We start from the raw sequence: 23,158 nt of genomic DNA on the forward strand, positions 1-23,158 counted from the left end.
GGGGGAAATTAGCTAAGGTTTGATTTGTTTATTTAAGATTGCAGAATAAATACAGTAAAAACAACTGCTAATTGGGGTTGCATAACAGAGAGATAGAAAGTCTTGTTTACATCAGGTCCCCATTTTCAATTCATCATGACATACACGACATACAGATATACAGTACTGTTACATCCAGACATTTACTGTAGTTAGAGTATGGATAAATAGCTAACGTTAAATTAGGCTATCGATATACTAACGTTAGGTAACGTTAGCTAGCTAGCAAGCTATGAACAACCAGTACAGCTAACATGAACGTGTTTACCTACTCTACTTTCGTTAACGTTAGCTGACGTTATGAAAGCTATGATCTGTAATGTCAACTGGATAACGTTAGCTATTTATTCATCTATGCTAATATTGTCAGCTTATTTACTCACCCATTTTGATGTGTGTTTCTCCCGATCATTCAATACATTGTTGACGGTAGAACAATGTAGTTTGAGAAGCCGTGAGTCCGTGACCACTTCCGGTAAAACGATAGCAATTTATCCGGCAACTTATCTAATTTAACAGAAAATTAAAACATCTTTTCAAAATCTTTCTTCACATCTAGATTTGTAAATTCCACATAACCTTAGATGTTGTTCTTTAATGTGTCACAGCAGCACAAACATTCCCCACATTTAACATTCACAAACACTAAAACTACGATACCCAGAGCTCATCGCGCAAACTCGAAGCGAACATACGTCATCTCTCCTCGCCACGTCCTTTTACAATTCCTCATCGGCAACTTATCTAATTTAAAAGAAAATTAAAACATCTTTTCAAAATCTTTCTTCACATCTAGATTTGTAAATTCCACATAACCTTAGATGTTGTTCTTTAATGTGTCACAGCAGCACAAACATTCCCCACATTTAACATTCACAAACACGGCATAACTTTAAACACTAAAACTACGATACCCAGAGCTCATCGCGCAAACCCGAAGCGAACACACGTCATCTCTCCTCGCCACGTCCTTTAACGATTCCTCATCGGCAACTTATCTAATTTAAAAGAAAATTAAAACATCTTTTCAAAATCTTTCTCCACATCTAGATTTGTAAATTCCACATAACCTTAGATGTTGTTCTTTAAACATTACGTAGGCCCCTTACCCGCTCGCGAATTGAACACCACCCCATACGTTAGGCTAAAAAGGCTAAAACCAAAGATTTTCGTCCATCAGCCCGTACAACAGCGTAAATACGAAATTTCTCTCCGTTTTAAAGCAATCAACTTATATACGCCAACTCCCGCACACCTTAGCTAGTATCCCTCCGTTTTTAACAACAATCCGACGGTCGCAACATATTTTAAAACACATAATTTGTTGAGCTGGGGACTATAAACAGAACCGGGGTGCACGGAAAGCAATAGGGGGTATCTGCAGAGCCGCAGAGCCAGGCTGGACGGGTTGGAGGCGGTCTGGACAAGTATTAGTGGTCTGGACAAGTATTTGCACTACTGCGCACCATTTTCAACTTCACTTTCGTCTCGTTTACATAGGTACATAGACAGTAATGTTACATCTAGACATTTATGACATGTAATAATAGAGTAAACGTGTAAATAGACAGTAATGTTACATCTAGGTATACCAGATCTAGTAATAATAGAGTAAACTTAACTTTCGTCTCAGTAACAATGTTCATAAAGTGTACATCTAGACATGATGTGTACATAGACAGTAATGTTACATCTCTAGACATACCAGATCTCAATAATAGAGTAAACTTAACTTTCGTCTCAGTAACAATGTTCATAAAGTGTACATCTAGACATTTATGACATACCAGATCTGGTAATAATAGAGTAAACTTAACTTTCGTCTCAGTAACAATGTTCATAAAGTGTACATCTAGACATGATGTGTACATAGACAGTAATGTTACATCTCTAGACATACCAGATCTCAATAATAGAGTAAACTTAACTTTCGTCTCAGTAACAATGTTCATAAAGTGTACATCTAGACATTTATGACATACCAGATCTAGTAATAATAGAGTAAACTTAACTTTCGTCTCAGTAACAATGTTCATAAAGTGTCGAGTGCTACAGTGTAGGTTAGTTTATTAGGACAAGTGCATGACAGTAAGGTTAGTTAGGGTTAGATTTTTTTTATTTAGATAATGGTTGAAGTAGTGAGTCTTTAGTCGACGGCGAAAGATTAGACGGGATTCGGCTGTCCTAACTGGGGTGGGTAGTTCATTCCACCATTGTGGGGCAAGGACTAAGAATAGGCGACTTCTCTTTGATGACCCGACTTCTCTTTGATGACCCTCCCGGAGCTTGGATAGGAGTAGGAATAAACTGTACATATATGTGACACTGTAAGCAGATGACAAACACAGCTTAGTAAGGAACAGTGAACTTGATGAATGAAGACATTTATACATTATTTCCTAGATCAATTAAAAACAGGATTAATGCATTAAATATCTTTAATGCAAGTGCAAGTAGAAAATGTACCCAATACAGCCTGGTGGTAGCTGTTTATTGCCACCGCTGTCGTCCCAAATAACTTTTTGATGTTGTCCATTCGCTTCTTGTTTTTGTTGAATGAATGAATGAATGAAAACTTTATTTAACAGATTGCAGAATGGGTACAATACAGTACGGCTCAATACATACAATTGTTAAGGGGATGCAGACCTGAGAAAGACGTTTGTCTTGTTTCCATCAGGGTCCCCCATTTTCAATTCATATAGTTGTTGTTGAAGTGTTCTAGGATGTTTCTCATCAGGAACAGATGGGTCGATGGTAGTTGCTGCGTTAAAAAGTAATTGTTCTTTCTCATTTGTGCAAACAGTTGTTCTGCAACTTGACTGTTTACATGTCCTGCAGTTTGAGGGACTATTATTATTATTATTATTACTAGATCTGGTATGTCTAGATGTAACATTACTGTCTATTTACAAGTTTACTCTATTACATGTCATAAATGTCTAGATGTAACATTACTGTCTATGTACCTATGTAAACGAGACGAAAGTGAAGTTGAAAATGGTGCGCAGTAGTGCAAATACTTGTCCAGACCACTAATACTTGTCCAGACCGCCTCCAACCCGTCCAGCCTGGCTCTGCGGCTCTGCAGATACCCCCTACTCACGGAAAGGGCTGTAGCGTATTTCTGTATGCCTAGCCCTGCCCCCAGACTTCAGAATGACCCAATCAAATTTGCCCTATCATTGAAATGCAAATACCAGCAGCTACGTCATGTACCACGCCCCTAGACGTCCGCCCCCAGACGTTGCTACTCATCCCAGCTAGTTCATTCGCAGGTTGCGAATGAACTAGCTGGGTACCCAACTAGCTCATTCGCAAAATGATCCTTGCGAATGAACTAGCTGGGTACCCAGCTAGCTAGGTCATCTTTGCGAATGAACTAGTTGGGTACCCAGCTAGCTAGGTCATCTTTGCGAATGAACTAGTTGGGTACCCAGCTAGTTCATTCGCAAAATGGTCCTTGCGAATGAACTAGCTGGGTACCCAGCTAGCTAGGTCATCTTTGCGAATGAACTAGTTGGGTACCCAGCTAGCTAGGTCATCTTTGCGAATGAACTAGTTGGGTACCCAGCTAGTTCATTCGCAAAATGGTCCTTGCGAATGAACTAGCTGGGTACCCAGCTAGCTAGGTCATCTTTGCGAATGAACTAGTTGGGTACCCAGCTAGTTCATTCGCAAAATGGTCCTTGCGAATGAGCTAGCTGGGTACCCAGCTAGCTAATGTGTCAGCTAGCTGGGTACCCAGCTAGCTCATTCGCAAGTACCATTTTGCGAATGAGCTAGCTACTAGCTGAGGCAAAATTTGGTGTAAAGCCTATGGGACAAAGCCGGCTAGTTAACTAGCTAAGACACATGCTACCTAGCTAGCTGGGTACCCAGCTAGCTGACACATTTGCAACCTAGGTAGTGAGCTAGCTCATTCGCAAATGTGTCTTTGCGAATGAACTAGCTGGGTACCCAGCTAGCTAGGTAATCTTTGCGAATGAGCTAGTTGGGTACCTAGCTAGTTCATTCGCAAAATTGTTCCTGTGAATGAGCTAGCTAGGTACCCAGCTAGTTCATTCGCAAAGACACATTAGCTAGCTGGGTACCCAGCTAGCTAGGTCATCTTTGCGAATGAGCTAGTTGGGTACCTAGCTAGTTCATTCGCAAAATTGTTCCTGTGAATGAGCTAGCTAGGTACCCAGCTAGTTCATTCGCAAAGACACATTAGCTAGCTGGGTACCCAGCTAGCTAGGTCATCTTTGCGAATGAGCTAGTTGGGTACCCAGCTAGCTCATTCACAAAATGGTCTTTGCGAATGAGCTAGCTGGTTAACGAACTAGCTCATTCACAAATGTGTCCTTGCGAATGAGCTAGCTCGTTAACGAACTAGCTCATTCACACTCTGTTATGCCTGCCCAGCTATACTAGTATGGAGGTGAGGCCTTGCTGGCCTGGTCCTCGCCCCCAAACACCAACACCCCCCGCCCCCAAACACTCATGAATCAGCTAGCTGGTTAACCAACTAGCTCATTCACAAATGTGTCCTTGCAAATGAGCTAGCTAGCTACCCAGCTAGCTGATTCGCAAAGACAAGCTAGCTAGTTGGGTACCCAGCTAGCTAATGTGTCTTTGCGAATGAACTAGCTGGGTACCTAGCTAGCTCATTCACAAGGAGTATTTTGGGAATGAGCTAGCTAGGTACCCAGCTAGCTAATGTGTCTTTGCGAATGAACTAGCTGGGTACCTAGCTAGCTCATTCACAAGGACTATTTTGTGAATGAGCTAGCTGGGTACCCAGCTAGTTCATTTGCAAAAACACATTAGCTAGCTGGGTACCCAACTAGCTCATTCGCAAAATGGTCCTTGCGAATGAGCTAGCTAGGTACCCAGCTAGTTCATTTGCAAAAACACATTAGCTAGCTGGGTACCCAACTAGCTCATTCGCAAAATGGTCCTTGCGAATGAGCTAGCTGGGTACCCAGCTAGCTGACACATTAGCTAGCTGGGTACCCAGCTAGCTCATTCGCAAGTACCATTTTGCGAATGAGCTAGCTACTAGCTGAGGCAAAATTTGGTGTAAAGCCTATGGGACAAAGCCAGCTAGTTAACTAGCTAAGACACGTGCTACCTAGCTAGCTGGGTACCCAGCTAGCTGACACATTTGCAGCCTAGGTAGTGAGCTAGCTCATTCGCGAATGTGTCTTTGTGATTGAACTAGCTGGGTACCCAGCTAGCTAGGTCATCTTTGCGAATGAGCTAGTTGGGTACCCAGCTAGTTCATTCGCAAAATTGTCCTTGTGAATGAGCTAGCTAGGTACCCAGCTAGCTAGAAAATGGGAATAAATGTTAAAACGGCTTGCCATATTACTATTACTACTACTGCAACTACTACTAATCCTACTCATACTACTATTACCACTACTACTACTACTACTACTACTACTACTACTACTACTACTACTACTACTACTACTACTACTACTACTACTACTACTACTACTACTACTACTACTACTACTACTACTACTACTACTACTACTACTACTACTAATGTTACTATTACTACTACTGCAACTACTACTAATCCTACTCATACTACTATTACCACAACTACTGCTACTACTACTACTACTACTACTACTACTACTACTACTACTACTACTACTACTACTACTACTACTACTACTACTACTACTACTACTACTACTACTACTACTACTACTACTACTACTACTACTACTACTACTACTACTACTACTACTACTACTACTACTACTACTACTACTACTACTACTACTACTAGTGTTACTATTACTACTACTGCAACTACTACTAATCCTACTCATACTACTATTACCACTACTACTACTACTACTACTACTACTACTACTACTACTACTACTACTACTACTACTACTACTACTACTACTACTACTACTACTACTACTACTACTACTACTACTACTACTACTACTACTACTACTACTACTACTACTACTACTACTACTACTACTATTATGATTACTACTACAACTACAATTACCACTACTACTACTCATACTACTACTCATACTACTACTACTGTCACTACTACTAGTATTATTACTACTACTACTACTACTACTACTACTACTACTACTACTACTACTACTACTACTACTACTACTACTACTACTACTACTACTGCTACTACTTGTAACGGTTCCCCCGGTCCTGCTCCACAACCCCCATCTGTCCATGGACATTTCCCTTACCTGAACTACGGCTCTCAACCACCAGGTGGCCTAGTTCAGTGTATTCATCTTTGTTGTCTTGTACTTAATTAATGTCCCGTCTGTCATCACTAATCTGTTGTGTGTTCATCTGTTGTCGGTGCTGTGCACCATTGTCTAATTTAGTTTTGTCTTCCTTGTGTTGTATCTATGTGCGTTTGGTCTTGTCATGTTTTGTATATTTACCTTGTTATGTTTTCTGTTTAGTCATCTCCCCAGCTGTGTGTCATTCACTAATCATCCTCTTGTCTCTAATTAGTCTGTGTACTTAACCCTTTCACTGCCACACGACAGAAGGTTAGCCCTTTACTATCACACAACCGACGGCGATGCTCCATCATTAGCATCATTAGCTCCGCAAATGCAGAGCTAATGATGCTAATGATGGTTGTGTGATAGTAAAGGGCTAACCTTCTGTATTGTCACAGTGAAAGGGCTAACCTTCTGTATTGTCACAGTGAAAGGGCTAACCTTCTGTCGTGTGGCAGTGAAAGGGTTAAGCGTTGCTGGGTAATTTCTTTTGTTTGCTGGTCATCGTCGTGAGTACTCTGTTGGTGTTGTGATTATATTGTTTTTTTAGACCACAATCTCTCTTTTCTTTTCCTTTTTCAAAGTGTTCTTTTCATATTATGCTCCGTGTGTCAATAAAGTGCACGTTATTTTGAAAGAAGCAACTCCTAGAACCCACCTCACCCCTGCCCACTTTGACAACCTAGGATGGCTTAGAGTAGACGACAGAGTACAAAATGGGCCTGGTCTACAAGATACACTACACGACCAAGGTACCCATGTACATGTCAAAATACTTCCCAAAGGTCAGTGAATACCACGATCACAACACCAGAGGGAGCTCCACAAATCATGTTAAACCCAGATTCGGCTCAAATAAGGGACTAAACACGTTTCGCAATTATGCCACATCAATGTGGAACGCCCTACCCAAAGCTGTAAAGGAATGTGGATCACTACCCACTTTCAAAACCTCTCTCAAGGGACACCTACGGGAGACTGCAATTCAACACTGGCCCCTGTAAATATCCTAACCCAACCCCCTCCAATGTACAGTCATTTACCTAGTATGGTTTTGTCAATAGTCCAATGTACAATTTTGTTTGTTTGTACAGTGTCTCCCCCCCCCCCCCCTCAATGTACAGTTTTGCTTGTATATACAGTGTGCCCCTCCCCCCCCCCCCCCAACCACCTCCAATGTAGATTACCCAGTATGGTTGTCAATATCCCAGTGTACCCAACCCCCCCCACCCAACCTCCTCCAATGTACAGTTTCTACGTCAAATGTATATACTCCCTTTTCCTGACTCCTTCTGTATCACAAACAGTACTGTATTTGCAAATCTGGTATGTCATAAATGTATAGATGTAGCAGTACTGACTATCTGTATGTCATGTATGTCATATATGTCCTGATGAATTGAAAATGGGGGACCCTGATGTAAACAAGACGAAAGTCTTTCTCTGGTCTGCATCCCCTTAACAATTGTATGTATTGAGCTGTACTGTATTGTACCCATTCTGCAATCTGTTAATAAAGTTTTCAATCAATCAATCAATTCAATCAATCAATCAATCAGACGCCTTCCGTCTCCTATCTATCCTCTCCTCGGCCTATACTGCAATTGGGTTCCACACCACATCATGCCATCAAAACGTTCCATTCGTAACAACTACTACTACAACTACTACTACTACTACTACTACTACTACTACTACTACTACTACTACTACTACTACTACTACTACTACTACTACTACTACTACTACTACTACTACTACTACTACTACTACTACTACTACTACTACTATTACTCCTGACTACAAATGTAAGTGGTGTGGCGGTTTCGAGAGGTGAGGGGTTGGAGACATACAGTATTTGATCTGGCCTCAAATTTGTTTTCTCACTTTTCCCCCTAAAATAATGGGAGCCCCCCCCTCCCCCCCCCATTCTAAGTGGATGTTTTCACCTTCCTCATCTTTTACTCAGACGAGAGTTCATCCATGAACCCCCCCCTCCCCCCTTTACCCGTACACCATTTGTCTAGACCTCACTCTCTGGTTCAGTTTGTGTGTGTGTGTGTGTGTGTGTGTGTGTGTGTGTGTGTGTGTGTGTGTGTGTGTGTGTGTGTGTGTGTGTGTGTGTGTGTGTGTGTGTGTGTGTGTGTGTGTGTGTGTGTGCGTGCGTGCGTGCGTGCGTGCGTGCGTGCGTGCGTGCGTGCGTGCGTGCGTGCGTGCGTGCGTGCGTGCGTGCGTGCGTGCGTGCGTGTGTGGGAATGCAAGAAGTTTCAAAAGCAACCAGACTTCCCTCGTTAAAAGTTATGTATCACCATGGTACCACTTTTGTACATAACATCTTAAGCCCCGATCTGGCCGAGATTGATTTCACATCACAAATAGATCAATACACTCTGTTTCTTTTTCAAATGTAGCCAAGAGTAAATACCCTAATCCTATCAAAACAGCAGTCAATGTGTATATTCTCCGCACTACATTTGTTTACCAATGATTTGAAGTGTTATTAGCTAAATATAAGTTTATACAAATATCTGCGCATTGCACCAGTAAACGGACAATTTAGACGCGAGGAGAAGAAGCACTGATGACATCGTTTTAGTCCTAAGAAAGAGGAGACCCAGGGCTTTCGATGGACTACATTTCATAAAACCACACTACCCAGCTCACAACCGTCGCCAACGATGGAAGTCCAACCTTTTCTCTTAGAAATATTGACGTGATTTTTGTGTTTATAACTCACGGGTCGAACAAACCTCAACGTTATTGCCATAAAATACAACGTGTATTGCTTCTTTACCTTTCTGTGAACGTCTAGAAAAAAACAGCGTCGCAATTCGGTAAAAAAAAACGGAGCTATGTACATTTTACAAAATGTAACTGTACTTATAATAGATGTCATCTCTTTGCTGCCCTGTAACGGGCGCCTGGTGGTACTAAATCCAGATTTAACTCTGCCATTGGAAAGAGGAGATTTGGCCCCATCCAGCCATAATAAGGTAATTTATAGGCCTGCTATTCTATATTCTATGTTCATATATCAAATTGCATGTGTCCGGATGGCAAAATGCTGTACTGTATCTACAAAAAACCCTGTAAATCATCCCTGCCCTTTGTTATTTGCTTACATCTTTTGTACACTTGATCTCAAGAATGTGCTGCATGAGCTAAGTGTTTCACTTTTGGTCGATGTTAGAATGGTGTTATTCACCGTCAGAGGGGGTTAAATAATACCATGTCATAATCCCATTTAAACCATCATAGTGATGGTAATATTGTGGTATTTCCATCATATTTCGGTCACTACCATCATCACAGCGACCAAACTATGAATATTTTCCTCATATTTCTGATCTAATCTCATAATATCCTCCTCCATACAGTAGTGTTGTTCCAACTATCTCTCTCTCTCTCTCTCTCTCTCTCTCTCTCTCTCTCTCTCTCTCTCTCTCTCTCTCTCTCTCTCTCTCTCTCTCTCTCTCTCTCTCTCTCTCTCTCTCTCTCTCTCTCTCTCTCTCTCTCTCTCTCTCTCTCTCTCTCTCTCTCTCTCTCTCTCTCTCTCTCTCTCTCTCTCTCTCTCTACTCTCTCCATCCCTCCCTCAGGTGCTTTAGCCTCCTGCCCCTGGTTTCCTATAGCTGTCACTGAACTTGATAATTGCCTCCACTCTGACGGCCCTTGTTGCCATATTGGCTTGTGTTGTCTTTGACCCTCTTCAGTAATAGCCGGGTTGCGTCTCTCAGCACTGGAGAAGCCACACCGCGGCGCAGCACAGTAAGTGCTCACTTGAGCTCAGGGTGAACACTTAAACATACTAGAGGCGGCCATTTTGCATGCACAGAATCTCGTACACACACGCTGTGTAATCCCTCCACTGACCTCCTCCTTTGCCCTGCCTTCCTCTACTCCTCCCTCCGGGAGCATGTCTATGTTCCCCAGGTCCTATGTTCCCCGGGTTCTATGTTCCCCGGGTTCTATGTTCCCCGCTTTGATTGATTGATGGATTGAAAATTTTAGACCACCAGCCCTGATTCCAAACAATAACCTTAACCAGTTCGAACGAGGGCCTAAGCTTAACCGTTCGAAACAAGGCGGACATTAATAATTAATAAAATAATAAACATTTATAAAATGTTCAATCTATTAATCAATCAAAGCGGGGAACATAGAACCCGGGGAACATAGGACCCGGGGAACATAGGGATGATCCCCTCCCTCCTCTTCCCTCCCATCCTTGGCCTTTTCCTCTCTCTCGAGACGGAGAACACCTCTATCTGTCTCCACGCCCCTGGCTAGTGTCACTCGCGTAAGCAATAACAGAGCGAACGGCGCTACGATGCCATAGCCAAACTGACGGAAAGAAGAAAAAAGTCCCCCCTACCCCTCGTTCAATCACTCCGATAGGAATCTTTGCTTTAAAACCCTGAGCGGCCGGTGCGAGAGCCGCTTCCATCAGTGTGGGCTTAAGCTCGGTGGCGTGTTCGGCGCTGATAACGTTTCTCTGTGGTCAGGGCCTTGTGACGAAGAGCAGGGAAACAGCCTCAGTCGCAGCCAGATCGCTATCGGGGAGCAGCGCGGAGAGAAAACAAAAGCCCACGGTGATAAAGAACCAGGGACCATTAGAACCATTAGGAACCCAGGGTTCTACGATTGGTTTGTTTAGTTCCGATATCACCACGGCGCCAAGTTGTACGAGGTTCACACGGAATGCATAACACGGGGTAATATTATGTTTTCAGCGATTTTATATGACTTCCTTTCAATCCGTTGAACGTGTTTGTTAAAGGTTGATTTATTTTGCACATAATCTCACACACATCCAAAAAACTCTAAACAGTTTTGCACACATTCATCTAGTTTGACAGTTATTGAGAGTAAACGAGTTTGAATATGGCCACCAGTGATGTCATCGGGGACCTTGCATCCTTGTGTTGTGCTAATTACACCTCAATTAAATTTGAAGGTGGCAGTTCCCTACAAGACAGTAAGTATTGCTGTTTTCTCATCTACATCATCTCATGGAGCTGTAATTAACACAACACAAGGATCTGTCTGAATTGGCCGCATATATAATCCTTCTATAGACCTACTAACCCATATAACTCTTTATGATAGTAGCATGTACAATAATGCTGTATACCGTATATATACAGTATACAGGTGCAGCTCAATAAATTAGAATATCGTGGAAAAGTCTATATATTTAGCTGTATTGATGCAGTCATTTGTGCAAAAGGAGACCCAACCAAGTACTGAGTGAACATACATGAACAACTTTTCAGAAGGCCGACATTTCTATATACAAAAGAAAAAATACATATTTTTTATTTTTTTATTGGTGATACCGAATTTTGGGCTTTCATAAGCTGTAAGACATAATCATCACAATTAAAACAAATAAAGGCTTGAAATATTTCACTTTGTGTGTAATGAATCTATAATCTACGAGAGTTTCGCTTTTTGAATTGAATTACTCAAATAAAATAACTTTTCCACGATATATTCTAATTTATCGAGCTGCACCTGTATTCTTACCCTATATATATTTATATTCATATAGATACTATATCTATATCTGTACATATCCCTTACCTACTCTTACTACAGTTACACTGCTGGCCAGTATGACTTACTACCTGTATCACTGCACATATTAATACTACAACTCTGTACTTACATCGGATTAGCACTATTACTCAGTGGTACTAATTTATATATTTTATACCCAGTTTAATGACCTGTACATTGTATATTACTCTTGCACTTTACTGTTACATTTGCACTCTGGTTGGATGCCAAACTTATTTCCGTTGCACTGTACTTGTGCTGTATAACGACAATAGATTTGAAATTAATTGAATCTTCCCTGCCTTTGTTTTACCCAAAGAGTAAAAGAAAAACCTTTACAAACTTGGCAGTACATTAGGTAAACACATCTAATTGGTTCATTAAAGCGAATGCTTTGCATGGAATGTTTGTGTACTTCTCTGTTTTCCAACATGGCTGCCTGTAATGTAGCAACCATAGATTTGTGCATGGACGATGGAAGAGGCTGTGTGCAGAACGACGGCTGCTATGTGTTAATATATGAGAAATATATAAACAAATACAAAATAATTTGGTGTCTTATTACTGTAAACTGTAAACAAGTCACAGTGGAACAGTAATATTGTGCTTTTCCAGTGTCTTCCAACTCTACCACTGCATGTACATTTTCTTTTGGATTTTCTTTTGTATGTGTGTGTGTGTGTGTGTGTGTGTGTGTGTGTGTGTGTGTGTGTGTGTGTGTGTGTGTGTGTGTGTGTGTGTGTGTGTGTGTGTGTGTGTGTGTGTGTGTGTGTGTGTGTGTGTGTGTGTGTGTGTGTGTGTGTGTGCGTGCGTGTGTGTGTGCGTGCGTGTGTGTGTGTGTGTGTGTGTGTGTGCGTGCGTGCGTGCGTGCGTGTGTGTGTGCGTGCGTGCGTGTGTGCGTGTGTGTGTGTGTGTGTGCCTTTTCTTTGTTTTTATTGCACTGTATCACTACAGTAAATCAAATTCCTTTCTATATTGTAGACAAACAAAGCGATTCTAATTCTGATAATATAAAAGAGCGTGTGACCGCTGCAATTCGAAACTGGCCCCTGTAAATGTCCAAACCCAACCCCCTCCAATGTGCAGTTTCTCCCCCCTCAAATGTATATAATGTATATACTCTCTTCTTAGAAACTCTGTCTATTAATCAGAGTGTCCAACGCCAGGGTCTATGTGACAGGCGTTGTACTCTTAAACAGTACTGTATATGTGTAAATCTGGTATGTCATAAATGTCTGGATGAAACAGGACTGTCTATCTGTATGTCATGTATGTCATATTATGTTATGATGAATTGAAAATGGGGGACCCTGATGTAAACAAGACGAAAGTCTTTCTCTGGTCTGCATCCCCTTAACAATTGTGTGTATTGAGCCGTACTGTATTGTACCCATTCTGCAATCTCTTAATACAATGTTCAATCAATCAATCAGACCTACAGTGTGTAGCTCCGCCCCTCTGCAGGTAGTTTATAATATAGAGTATGTAGCTCCGCCCCTCTGTGGGTAGTTTATAATATATAGTGTAGCTCCGCCCCTCTGCAGGTAGTTTATAATATAGAGTGTAGCTCCGCCCCTCTGCAGGTAGTTTATAATATAGAGTATGTAGCTCCACCCTTCTGCAGGTAGTTTATAATATAGAGTGTAGCTCCGCCCCTCTGCAGGTAGTTTATAATATAGAGTGTAGCTCCACCCCTCTGCAGGTAGTTTATAATATAGAGTCTGTAGCTCCACCCCTCTACAGGTCGTTTATAATATAGAGTGTAGCTCTGCCCCTCTGCAGGTAGTTTATAATATAGAGTGTAGCTCCACCCCTCTGCAGGTAGTTTATAATATAGAGTGTAGCTCCACCCCTCTGCAGGTAGTTTATAATATAGAGTGTAGCTACGCCCCTCTGCAGGTAGTTTATAACATAGAGTGTAGCTCCACCCCTCTGCAGGTAGTTTATAATATAGAGTGTAGCTCCGCCCATATGCAGGTCGTTTATAATATAGAGTCTGTAGCTCCACCCCTCTGCAGCTGTTGGGGATCAGTGGAGCACAGGCCTACTGGGATGAGAAGCCAGGGGCTTGATTTAAGTATCAGCCACACCCCCACCTCCTCCATTCCCCCAGAGACGATTCATGATATTTAAGTGATGAGGGAGAGAGAGAGAGAGAGAGAGAGAGAGAGAGAGAGAGAGAGAGGGGGAGAGAGAGAGAGAGAGAGAGAGAGAGAGAGAGAGAGAGAGAGAGATAGAGAGAGAGAGAGAGGGAGAGAGATAGAGATGGAGAGAGATAGAGATGGAGAGAGAAATATGGATGGAGAAGTTGAGGAGACAAACTTAAAATGTACTTAAACTGGAAATGTGAATTTGATCCCCCCTCGCCCCCACCCTTTCCAAAAAGAAAATAAAGTAGCTATTTTATGGAAGATAAAGGAGGAAAAGAAGAAAACCAGGAAAACAGGAGGTCATAGGTCAAGAGAAGAAAGAGAGAAGAAGAGAAGGAGAGAAGGGCAGATGAAAAAGGATGTGACAGGGAGGGAGGGGGGAGGGGGGGGGGGGGAGAGATAACAGAGCAAAAAGCAGAGGAGAAAGGTAAAAAAAAAGAGAGGAAATACGCCTCTCCTCTGTCTGCAGGTTGACGGTGAACTCATGCAGAGCGGACGCAGCCGGCGGTAAAACGAGAGAGAGAGAGAGAGAGAGAGAGAGAGAGAGAGAGAGAGAGAGAGAGAGAGAGAGAGAGAGAGAGAGAGAGAGAGAGAGAGAGAGAGAGAGAAATGCCACTCTGAGGTGAGATCCCACTTTCCTCCCCCCTGTCATCCTAATCCCTCTTTGATCCGAGGGCCTCTGTATCTCCACGTCTGCATCTCGGAGCGCCGTGCGGGGGGGGTGGGGGGGGGGGGGCCCAGGTCTAACCGCTGCGGCAGGATGATAAACATCCAAGTGGTTACGGCTCTCCACCGGATTCCGGCGACGGATCGGTGTCGGGGGCACCTTCTAGTGCATTCCCCGTGGAGGGCGGGAGAAGTGGGCGCACGGCGTGTGTCGTGGCACATTCACCACTCTTTCTCAAGTTCAACTTGAAAGTAACTAAGTAGTTTTACTCAAGTAAAGTAGTTACGTACAATTACGAGCTACTTATATTTTATGTGAGTATTTTCATCTTAGGGAACTTTATACTTTTACTCCATTTACATTTCAAAGGAAATATTGTACTTTTTACTCCACTACATTTATCTGAACCCATCAGTTACTAGTTACTTTGAAGAAATTGATTTAGCAAAGAAAACATGGCAAAAATTTATGAATTGTTTACAATGTACTGTGAAGATGATATCATTTCACATTTGAAGCAACTTCAAGAGGACATAATCAGAGCAGCATACCTGGACCACTTTACCATAATATAACCTATAGAGGTTAATGGATCGAGGTTTGAACGCCCCCAAGCACTGGAATACACACACGTCATGTATGATGCATGCTTTTACTTTAGATACTTCAATACCAAATACGTCTGTACTTTTATTTAGTAGAATTTTAATGGAGGACTCTTACTTTTACCAGAGTACTTATTTATCTGGGTATTTCTACTTGTACTTAAGTAAAGGAACTTCCACCACTGATCAGTGTTATGAGGTCCGCCCCGGCCCGGCTCACGAGATTCGGACCAAGCTGCAACACTTCTTTGTATTTTCAAAAGATAAGCCAAACGTACAGTAGCCACCGTCTACACCCCCGTCGACAGTGGCTCAGGACGGTAGAGCGGTCGTCTGGTAGTCGGATGGTTCCCGGTTTGATTCCCACTCCTCCCAGGCAGTGTGTCGAAGTGTGTTGAAGTGTCCTTGAGCAAGACACTTAACTCCTAATTGCTCTTGATGAGCAGGTCGGCACCTTGCACGGTGTCCGCCGTCGGTGTGTGAATGTCTGCGCGGATGAGTAAATGTGAGGAACAACATTGTAAAGCGCTTTGGATAAAAGTTGTTCTATTTACCATTTACCACCTCCCCACTTCCAATAATAGCTCTACAACGCTAGAAATAAATACAAATATATTTAATAATAATAATAATAGATTTTATTTGTAATGCACTTTACAATTGCGGGGCAAATCTCAAAGCGCTAGAGTTAAAAGAACATAAGAACTAGCAAGAATAAAAGAAGAAGTGTTATGTACTAGAGGCCTGGTCACTCCTGTTTCACCAGGGCAGGCAGGTGAGGGCTGCCAATTAGCCAATTAGTGCTGATTGGTTACCTGCTGGGGAGCTTCAAAGGCAGACCCAGAAACACACATGCACGGTCTGTGCCTAGTGAAAGAGCTGTCAGGTTCTTACAGTCCTTGTCCGTTGGGTTACCAGTACATTAGTTTATAGTTATATTAGTAGTTCCTTGGTTTAGTAGCATTTTTGAGTTAGAGCACAGGGTTTTGGTGTTGATTACACATAGGTTGCGTACCCATGAGCCAGGGTCGTAACAATTGGGCGCTCATCCGGGATCTTTTACCCCTAGAACTTTGTTTGCTGATTTTTTTTTTTTTTTGTTGTGTTGCACGGGGTGTCATCATATTATGGTTTGGGTGGTGTTCGTTACACATGGTGTAACGTGGGGGCTGAGCCATTTTCATCAAACAGGTGAGTATGCCGTATTTGTTTGTAATTTGATGTGACTACTTATGCTGTTAAAATATATAGTTTAGTAGGCACCACATGTAGATAGGGACATTATTTTCTGGTTGTGGGTTAGCGTCCGGTGCACCACGTACTCCTGGGGCGGTCAATGAAATGATTGTATATGATCTTTGACTGGTAGCAGGTGTGGTTGAAGAAAGTTAGGTCTACAGGGCATTAGTTTAAGGGTAGGTAGGTTAGGGCGGCCAGGAAACACAGGTAGTGTGGTAGGGCTTGATTTAGTGTTTCTTAGGGTAGACATGTGGTAGGCCGGGGTTTTCTGCAGTTTAGACGTAGAAGCATATCTGGTCACATCAGGTTAGAAGGCGCACCTGTTTGGGAAATTTTGTTGGATTTATTTTGTTTGTTTAAGTGTTTGGTGAGCATACCTGGTAGCACCTAACACCCTGCGTGTATGACACGTCTATTTAGGGTGGGTGTGTTTTTTTTTAATTTTTTTTTTGGTTGTTTGTGCAACCTGGAAAGGTGCGCTCCGTAGAGCTCACATTTCCACCGTGTTCCATTCTGGTTGTTATTGTTGGCAATTAGCATTATTCATGGTTCTTCAGTGGTTCTTCGTTGTTCTTCAGTGGTTCGTTAGTGGTTCTTCGTGTCTGTGAGGTTGGGTGTGTGGCTTGGGGTGTCTAGTTCAGTGACAATGGCTTCCATCAGGGACTTTGTTGATCGCCCGTCTCATGACTTATTAGACAAATTTTCCAAAGAACAACTGCTCGAGCTTGCTGTGCACTACAAGGTCGAGCTTACTCCCAGTGAGAAACGTTTGAAACCATCTGCCTTGGGTGCTTTGCGGGTTTTGCTCATTAGGGAACAGGTGCTTGAGGAGAGGGTGGAGGAGCCTCCATCGTCTGGCGCGTCTCCGCTATTACCTGGTGTAGAGGGTGAGTGGAGGATTAGGGAGTTGGAGTTTAAGGAGAGGCAGCTAGAGCGAGAGCGTGAGGAGAGGAGAGAGGAGCGTGAGCTTAAGGAGAGAGAGAGTAAAGAGGAGCGTGAGCTTAAGGAGAGAGAGAGGAAAGAGGAGCGTGAGCATGAGCGTGAGTTTAAGGAGAAACAACTGTTGCTGGAGCACGAGCGTGCACAGAAGGAGCTTGAATATAAGTATGCTGCCTTGCAGGCGGGTGCTCTGCATCCAGAGTCACGTTCCGGGTTTGATGTAGGCAGGAATATTAGGATGGTGCCACCATTTTTTGAGAAAGACGTGGAAAGATATTTTCCCCTTTTCGAAAGGGTGGCAACCACATTGAAGTGGCCTGATACCGCCTGGACACTGCTGCTACAATGTGTTTTGGTTGGTAGGGCACAAGAAGCCTACACTGCTCTGTCCCTTGAACAGAGCGCTGATTATGAACTTGTTAAAGCTTCCATATTGAGGGCTTATGAGTTGGTCCCCGAGGCCTATCGTCAGCGTTTTAGAGGTTATCGTAGGCAGGAGGGGCAGTCTTATGTTGAATTTGGAAAAGAGAAGGAGAACCTGTTTGACCGGTGGTGCACCTCGCAAAAAGCAGAGTCAAGGGAGCAGCTCAGACAGTTGGTTCTCCTAGAGGAATTTAAGAGGTGTGTTCCTGATAACGTTTCCACACATCTAAATGAGCATAAGGTATCGAAGATAGCCGACGCTGCTGTCTTGGCTGATGAGTTTGTGTTAACACACAAGTCTGTCTTTGTAGAGGAGGGCCGTGTGGAGTCCAGGGGTAGTAGGCGTCCTTCTCAGGGGAGCCGGTTCCCGGCACCCGTGTCTGCTGGTCGGTTTACTTCGACTCCTAGGCAAGGTGGCTCTGCTAGTGCATTCCCAGAGGGGGTTATCTGTTTTTACTGTAAGGAGCCTGGTCATATCGTTGCTGGATGCCCTGTGCTTAAGCAGAAAAATGTAAAAACTGTGGCTCTGGTAGAAATCATAGACAGGACACCTATGCCGACATTAGAGGGTGGGGTGCGAAGTATCAAAGGTGCAGACAGGGAGCTAGAGGGCTCCTCAACATTTAGGATGGAGGGATTTGTTTCACTGGTTGGTGAATTAGGATCAAGGCAGGCTATTACAATATGGAGAGATACAGGAGCTTTCCAGTCTCTCATTCTGGATGGGATTTTGCCATTTTCGGAAGATTCTTCATTGCATTCCGGTGCCATTGTTCAGGGCTTTGGAGGAGGCTTTGTGAATACTCCTTTGCATGAGGTCTCGCTAAACTCTCCCTTAGTATCAGGCAATGTTGTCGTAGGAGTGTGTTCTCACATTCCCATAAAGGGGGTGTCCTTCATTCTAGGGAACGATTTGGCCGGTGGCAAAGTGCTGGCTACTCCAGTTGTAATTCCCATCCCTGTAGTTTCTGAGGTTCCTGATGAGCTCGCACAGAAGCATCCAGGAGTGTTTCCTGTGTGTGCGGTAACACGTGCAATGTCAAAGGTCAAATGTGACACCCATGAGGTTGTTAACTTAGATGGTGATATGACACTTAGTGACACGTTCTTTGTTGAGTTGAAAAGTGGCCCTGATGAGGGTTTTGGTAAGGTGATACCGTCTCATGAGCAGTTGGTACTAGAGCAAAACAAGGATGTCTCCTTGTCGTCCCTCTTGGAAGAGGCGGTTTTAGAGGATGAAATGGTAGATACGTCTCAAGGATACTTTGTTAGCAATGACGTGCTCATGAGAAAGTGGACACCACCTAACCTGTCCAGTCTGGATGACTGGGGCAGTGTGTTTCAGATTGTTGTTCCAGCCGTGTATCGTCCTGATATACTGCATCTAGCACATGATCATGATCTTGCTGGTCACATGGGGGTCAGGAAGACTTATGACCGTGTGCTGAGACATTTTTGTTGGCCTGGTTTGAAGTCAGATGTGGCACAATATTGTCGCTCGTGCCATGTGTGTCAGGTGGTTGGTAAACCAAACCAGAAGATCCCTCAGGCTCCTCTGCAGCCTATCCCTGCCGTTGGGGAACCTTTTGAGCGGATCCTCATTGACTGTGTTGGTCCCCTCCCTCGAACTAAGACAGGGAACCAGTACCTTTTGACTATTATGTGTGCAGCGACCCGTTTTCCTGAAGCCATTCCTTTATGCAAGATCACAGCCCCAGCTATATCCAAAGCTCTGGTTAGTTTTTTTTCGACTTTTGGCCTACCAAAGGTCATTCAATCAGATCAAGGGTCTAACTTCATGTCCCGTCTCTTTGATCAGGTCCTCCAGCAGTTGTCTATCCAACATTGCCCTTCCTCTGCCTATCATCCAGAGTCCCAGGGGGCGCTGGAGAGATTTCATCAGACCATCAAAACAATGCTGCGGGCATATTGTACGGAGTTCGACAAAGACTGGGATGATGGAATCCCTTTGCTTCTGTTTGCTGCTAGGGAGGTAACCCAGGAGTCTCTTGGATTCAGCCCGGCTGAGCTGGTGTTCGGCCACACAGTGAGGGGTCCTTTGAAACTGCTGAAGGAAAAGTGGTTGGCTGACCAGACTCCTTCCTCTACTAATTTGTTGGACTATGTGTGTGACTTCAGGCTTAAGCTTAGTAGAGCATGTGAACTAGCGAAAGAGAACCTAAAGGTAGCCCAAGGAAAAATGAAGGTGTGGTATGATAGGCGGGCCCGACATAGGGTGTTCTCACCGGGAGACAAGGTGTTGGTTCTCTCGCCTATTCTTGGGTCTGCATTACAGGCTAAATACAGTGGGCCATACTCCATTGAGCGCAAAGTTGGTGAGGTCGACTACTTGATTAAAACTCCCGACCGCAGGCGCAAGAGTAGATTATGTCACGTCAATATGTTGAAGGCGTACAATGATAGGGCTCAGGTTGACCAGTCAGGGGTCAAGCCTGTGGCTGTTCTAACAGTTTCTGCATCTCCTATTGTAGCCGACTGTTCTGTGTCGAAGGAGATTTCTCAGGGCCGGTTGCCAAACACCCAGATACTAGGTGACTTGGACTCACACCTGTCGTACTTACCACTTCCTGAGCGTACGGATGTGGTGCGCCTACTTAGACAGCATACACGTTTGTTTTCTGATGTCCCTAGTCGTACTAAGGTACTCGAGCATGACATTGATGTTGGTAGTGCAGGACCAATTAAGCAACATGCCTATAGGGTGAATCCGGAAAAACGAAGGATCTTGAGTAAGGAAGTAGACTATATGCTGAGACATGGCATTGCGGAGCCCAGTTCTAGTGCGTGGAGCTCCCCCTGCCTGCTTGTTGATAAGCCAGACTGCACTCATCGGTTCTGTACTGATTTCCGTAAAGTTAATACAGTAACCAAGCCGGACTCGTACCCTCTGCCTCGGATGGACGACTGTATCGATCGGGTGGGTTCAGCAGCCTTTGTAAGTAAATTGGATTTGCTAAAGGGATACTGGCAGGTTCCGCTTACTCCGCGAGCACGTGAGATATCCGCTTTTGTCACACCTGAGAGTTTCTGCCAGTATACAGTGATGGCCTTTGGCATGCGAAATGCCCCAGCGACGTTTCAGCGGCTAGTGAACAAGGTCCTGGGCGGGGTAGCGTTCTGTGAGGCATATCTGGATGACCTGGTTATCCACAGTTCCTCTTGGTCACAACATGTGGAGCATCTGGCCGAAGTGTTCAAGCGGTTGGGTGATGCTAACTTGACAGTTAACCTTGCGAAATGTGAATTTGGACAGGCCACGGTTACCTACCTGGGTAAGGTGGTTGGACGTGGGCATGTGTGCCCCGTTACAGCTAAGGTGGAGGCTATAGTGGGCTTCCCTGCTCCCATCACCAGGCGGGAGTTAAAGCGCTTCCTAGGTATGGCAGGGTACTATAGGAGTTTCTGTAGGAACTTTGCTTCTGTTGTTGCCCCTTTGACCAATCTGCTCAGTCCTAAGGTACCTTTCGTGTGGACTGAGACTTGTCAACAGTCTTTTGAGAGCATCAAGGGTATTCTGATTAGCGCTCCCGTTCTGTCAGCTCCCGATTTTCAACTGCCATTCAAGTTGGCAGTGGATGCTAGTGACCTCGGTGCTGGAGCCGTCCTCCTGCAAGAGGATGCATTAGAGGTGGAGCACCCAGTGTGCTACTTTTCTAAAAAGTTTGACAGGCATCAACTGCACTACTCTACTATAGAGAAGGAGGCGCTCGCTTTGGTTCTTGCCTTGAACCATTTTGATGTTTACGTGGGATCCTCCAGTTTACCCCTTGTTGTGTATACAGACCATAACCCTTTGGTTTTTCTTCGCAGCATGGTGAATTCGAATCATCATTTGATGCGATGGAGTTTGTTCCTCCAGGCGTATAACTTGGATATTCGCCACATTCGTGGGAGGGACAACGTGCTAGCAGACGCCCTCTCACGATCGTAGTACCGGTGTTTGTGGTACCCGTTATCGCTGTGGTGGTAGAGGCCCTGACAACTAAGGGGTCACAGTTGTTTTTTGTTTTGTTTATGGGTTGTTGTGTAGTGGTTGCCTCTTGGGCAACCAGTTTGGTGGGGGAGGTGTTATGTACTAGAGGCCTGGTCACTCCTGTTTCACCAGGGCAGGCAGGTGAGGGCTGCCAATTAGCCAATTAGTGCTGATTGGTTACCTGCTGGGGAGCTTCAAAGGCAGACCCAGAAACACACATGCACGGTCTGTGCCTAGTGAAAGAGCTGTCAGGTTCTTACAGTCCTTGTCCGTTGGGTTACCAGTACATTAGTTTATAGTTATATTAGTAGTTCCTTGGTTTAGTAGCATTTTTGAGTTAGAGCACAGGGTTTTGGTGTTGATTACACATAGGTTGCGTACCCATGAGCCAGGGTCGTAACAAGAAGGAATAGAAAATAGGCAAGACTAAACATAGAATAACATAGAGAGACATAGAATAAATAAAACTGATAATAGAAATTGGTAAAATATCATAACATATGTGGAGCAAAATTTTTATAAAAAGTCAACAGAAAGCTCTACTAAAAAGGTGAGTTCTGAGGCCTTTCTTGAAAGCATTTGTAGTCTGGATGGGGCTGATGTTTTGAATAGGGACGCATCTCTTTTCCATCAAGGATTTGTTTTATTTTCCTCAATAAGAGGAGCAATTGGGAAGGATATGAAAGCAGAAACGGCAACAAATCTTCAACATCCGTCATCTTCCGACACATTGGTGTGTTTGTGTGTTCAAAGGCAACATGCTGGGACCTACAGGATCGTTGGCATGTGGGTATTTTAAAGCGGGATGTCAACCGTTTTAAGAATTCATATTGTTTTCTTCTTGTGTCCCCCAGGACAGTTCAGTCAGTATGAGAAGAACATGCACCACGCAAATGTTTGTTTGATCTTTCACACCCAAATGATTTATATTTTTTTATACCATTTTTGTATTTTCTTTCTTTTCTTTTACATGAAACATAAAACAGCACACAATATAATAATAAACAGGACTTCACAGGACAATAATAATAATAATAATAATAATAATAATAATAATAATAATAATAATAATAATAATAATAATAATAATAATACAGACACAACAGAATAAGAATATAAATAACTAAAAGAGAGGCAGTCAGGTGGCGTAACGGAGATTGCGTTCCTCACCAACCCCGGAGCGGCTGGATTCGCCTGTTCGAATCCAGCTCACAGCTCCGGGGTTGTCACCAGCTTGGCTGGCCGTTCACAC

Source organism: Notolepis coatsorum (genome assembly GCF_963971535.1).
Source record: "Notolepis coatsorum genome assembly, chromosome: 5".
Lineage (NCBI taxonomy): Eukaryota > Metazoa > Chordata > Actinopteri > Aulopiformes > Paralepididae > Notolepis > Notolepis coatsorum.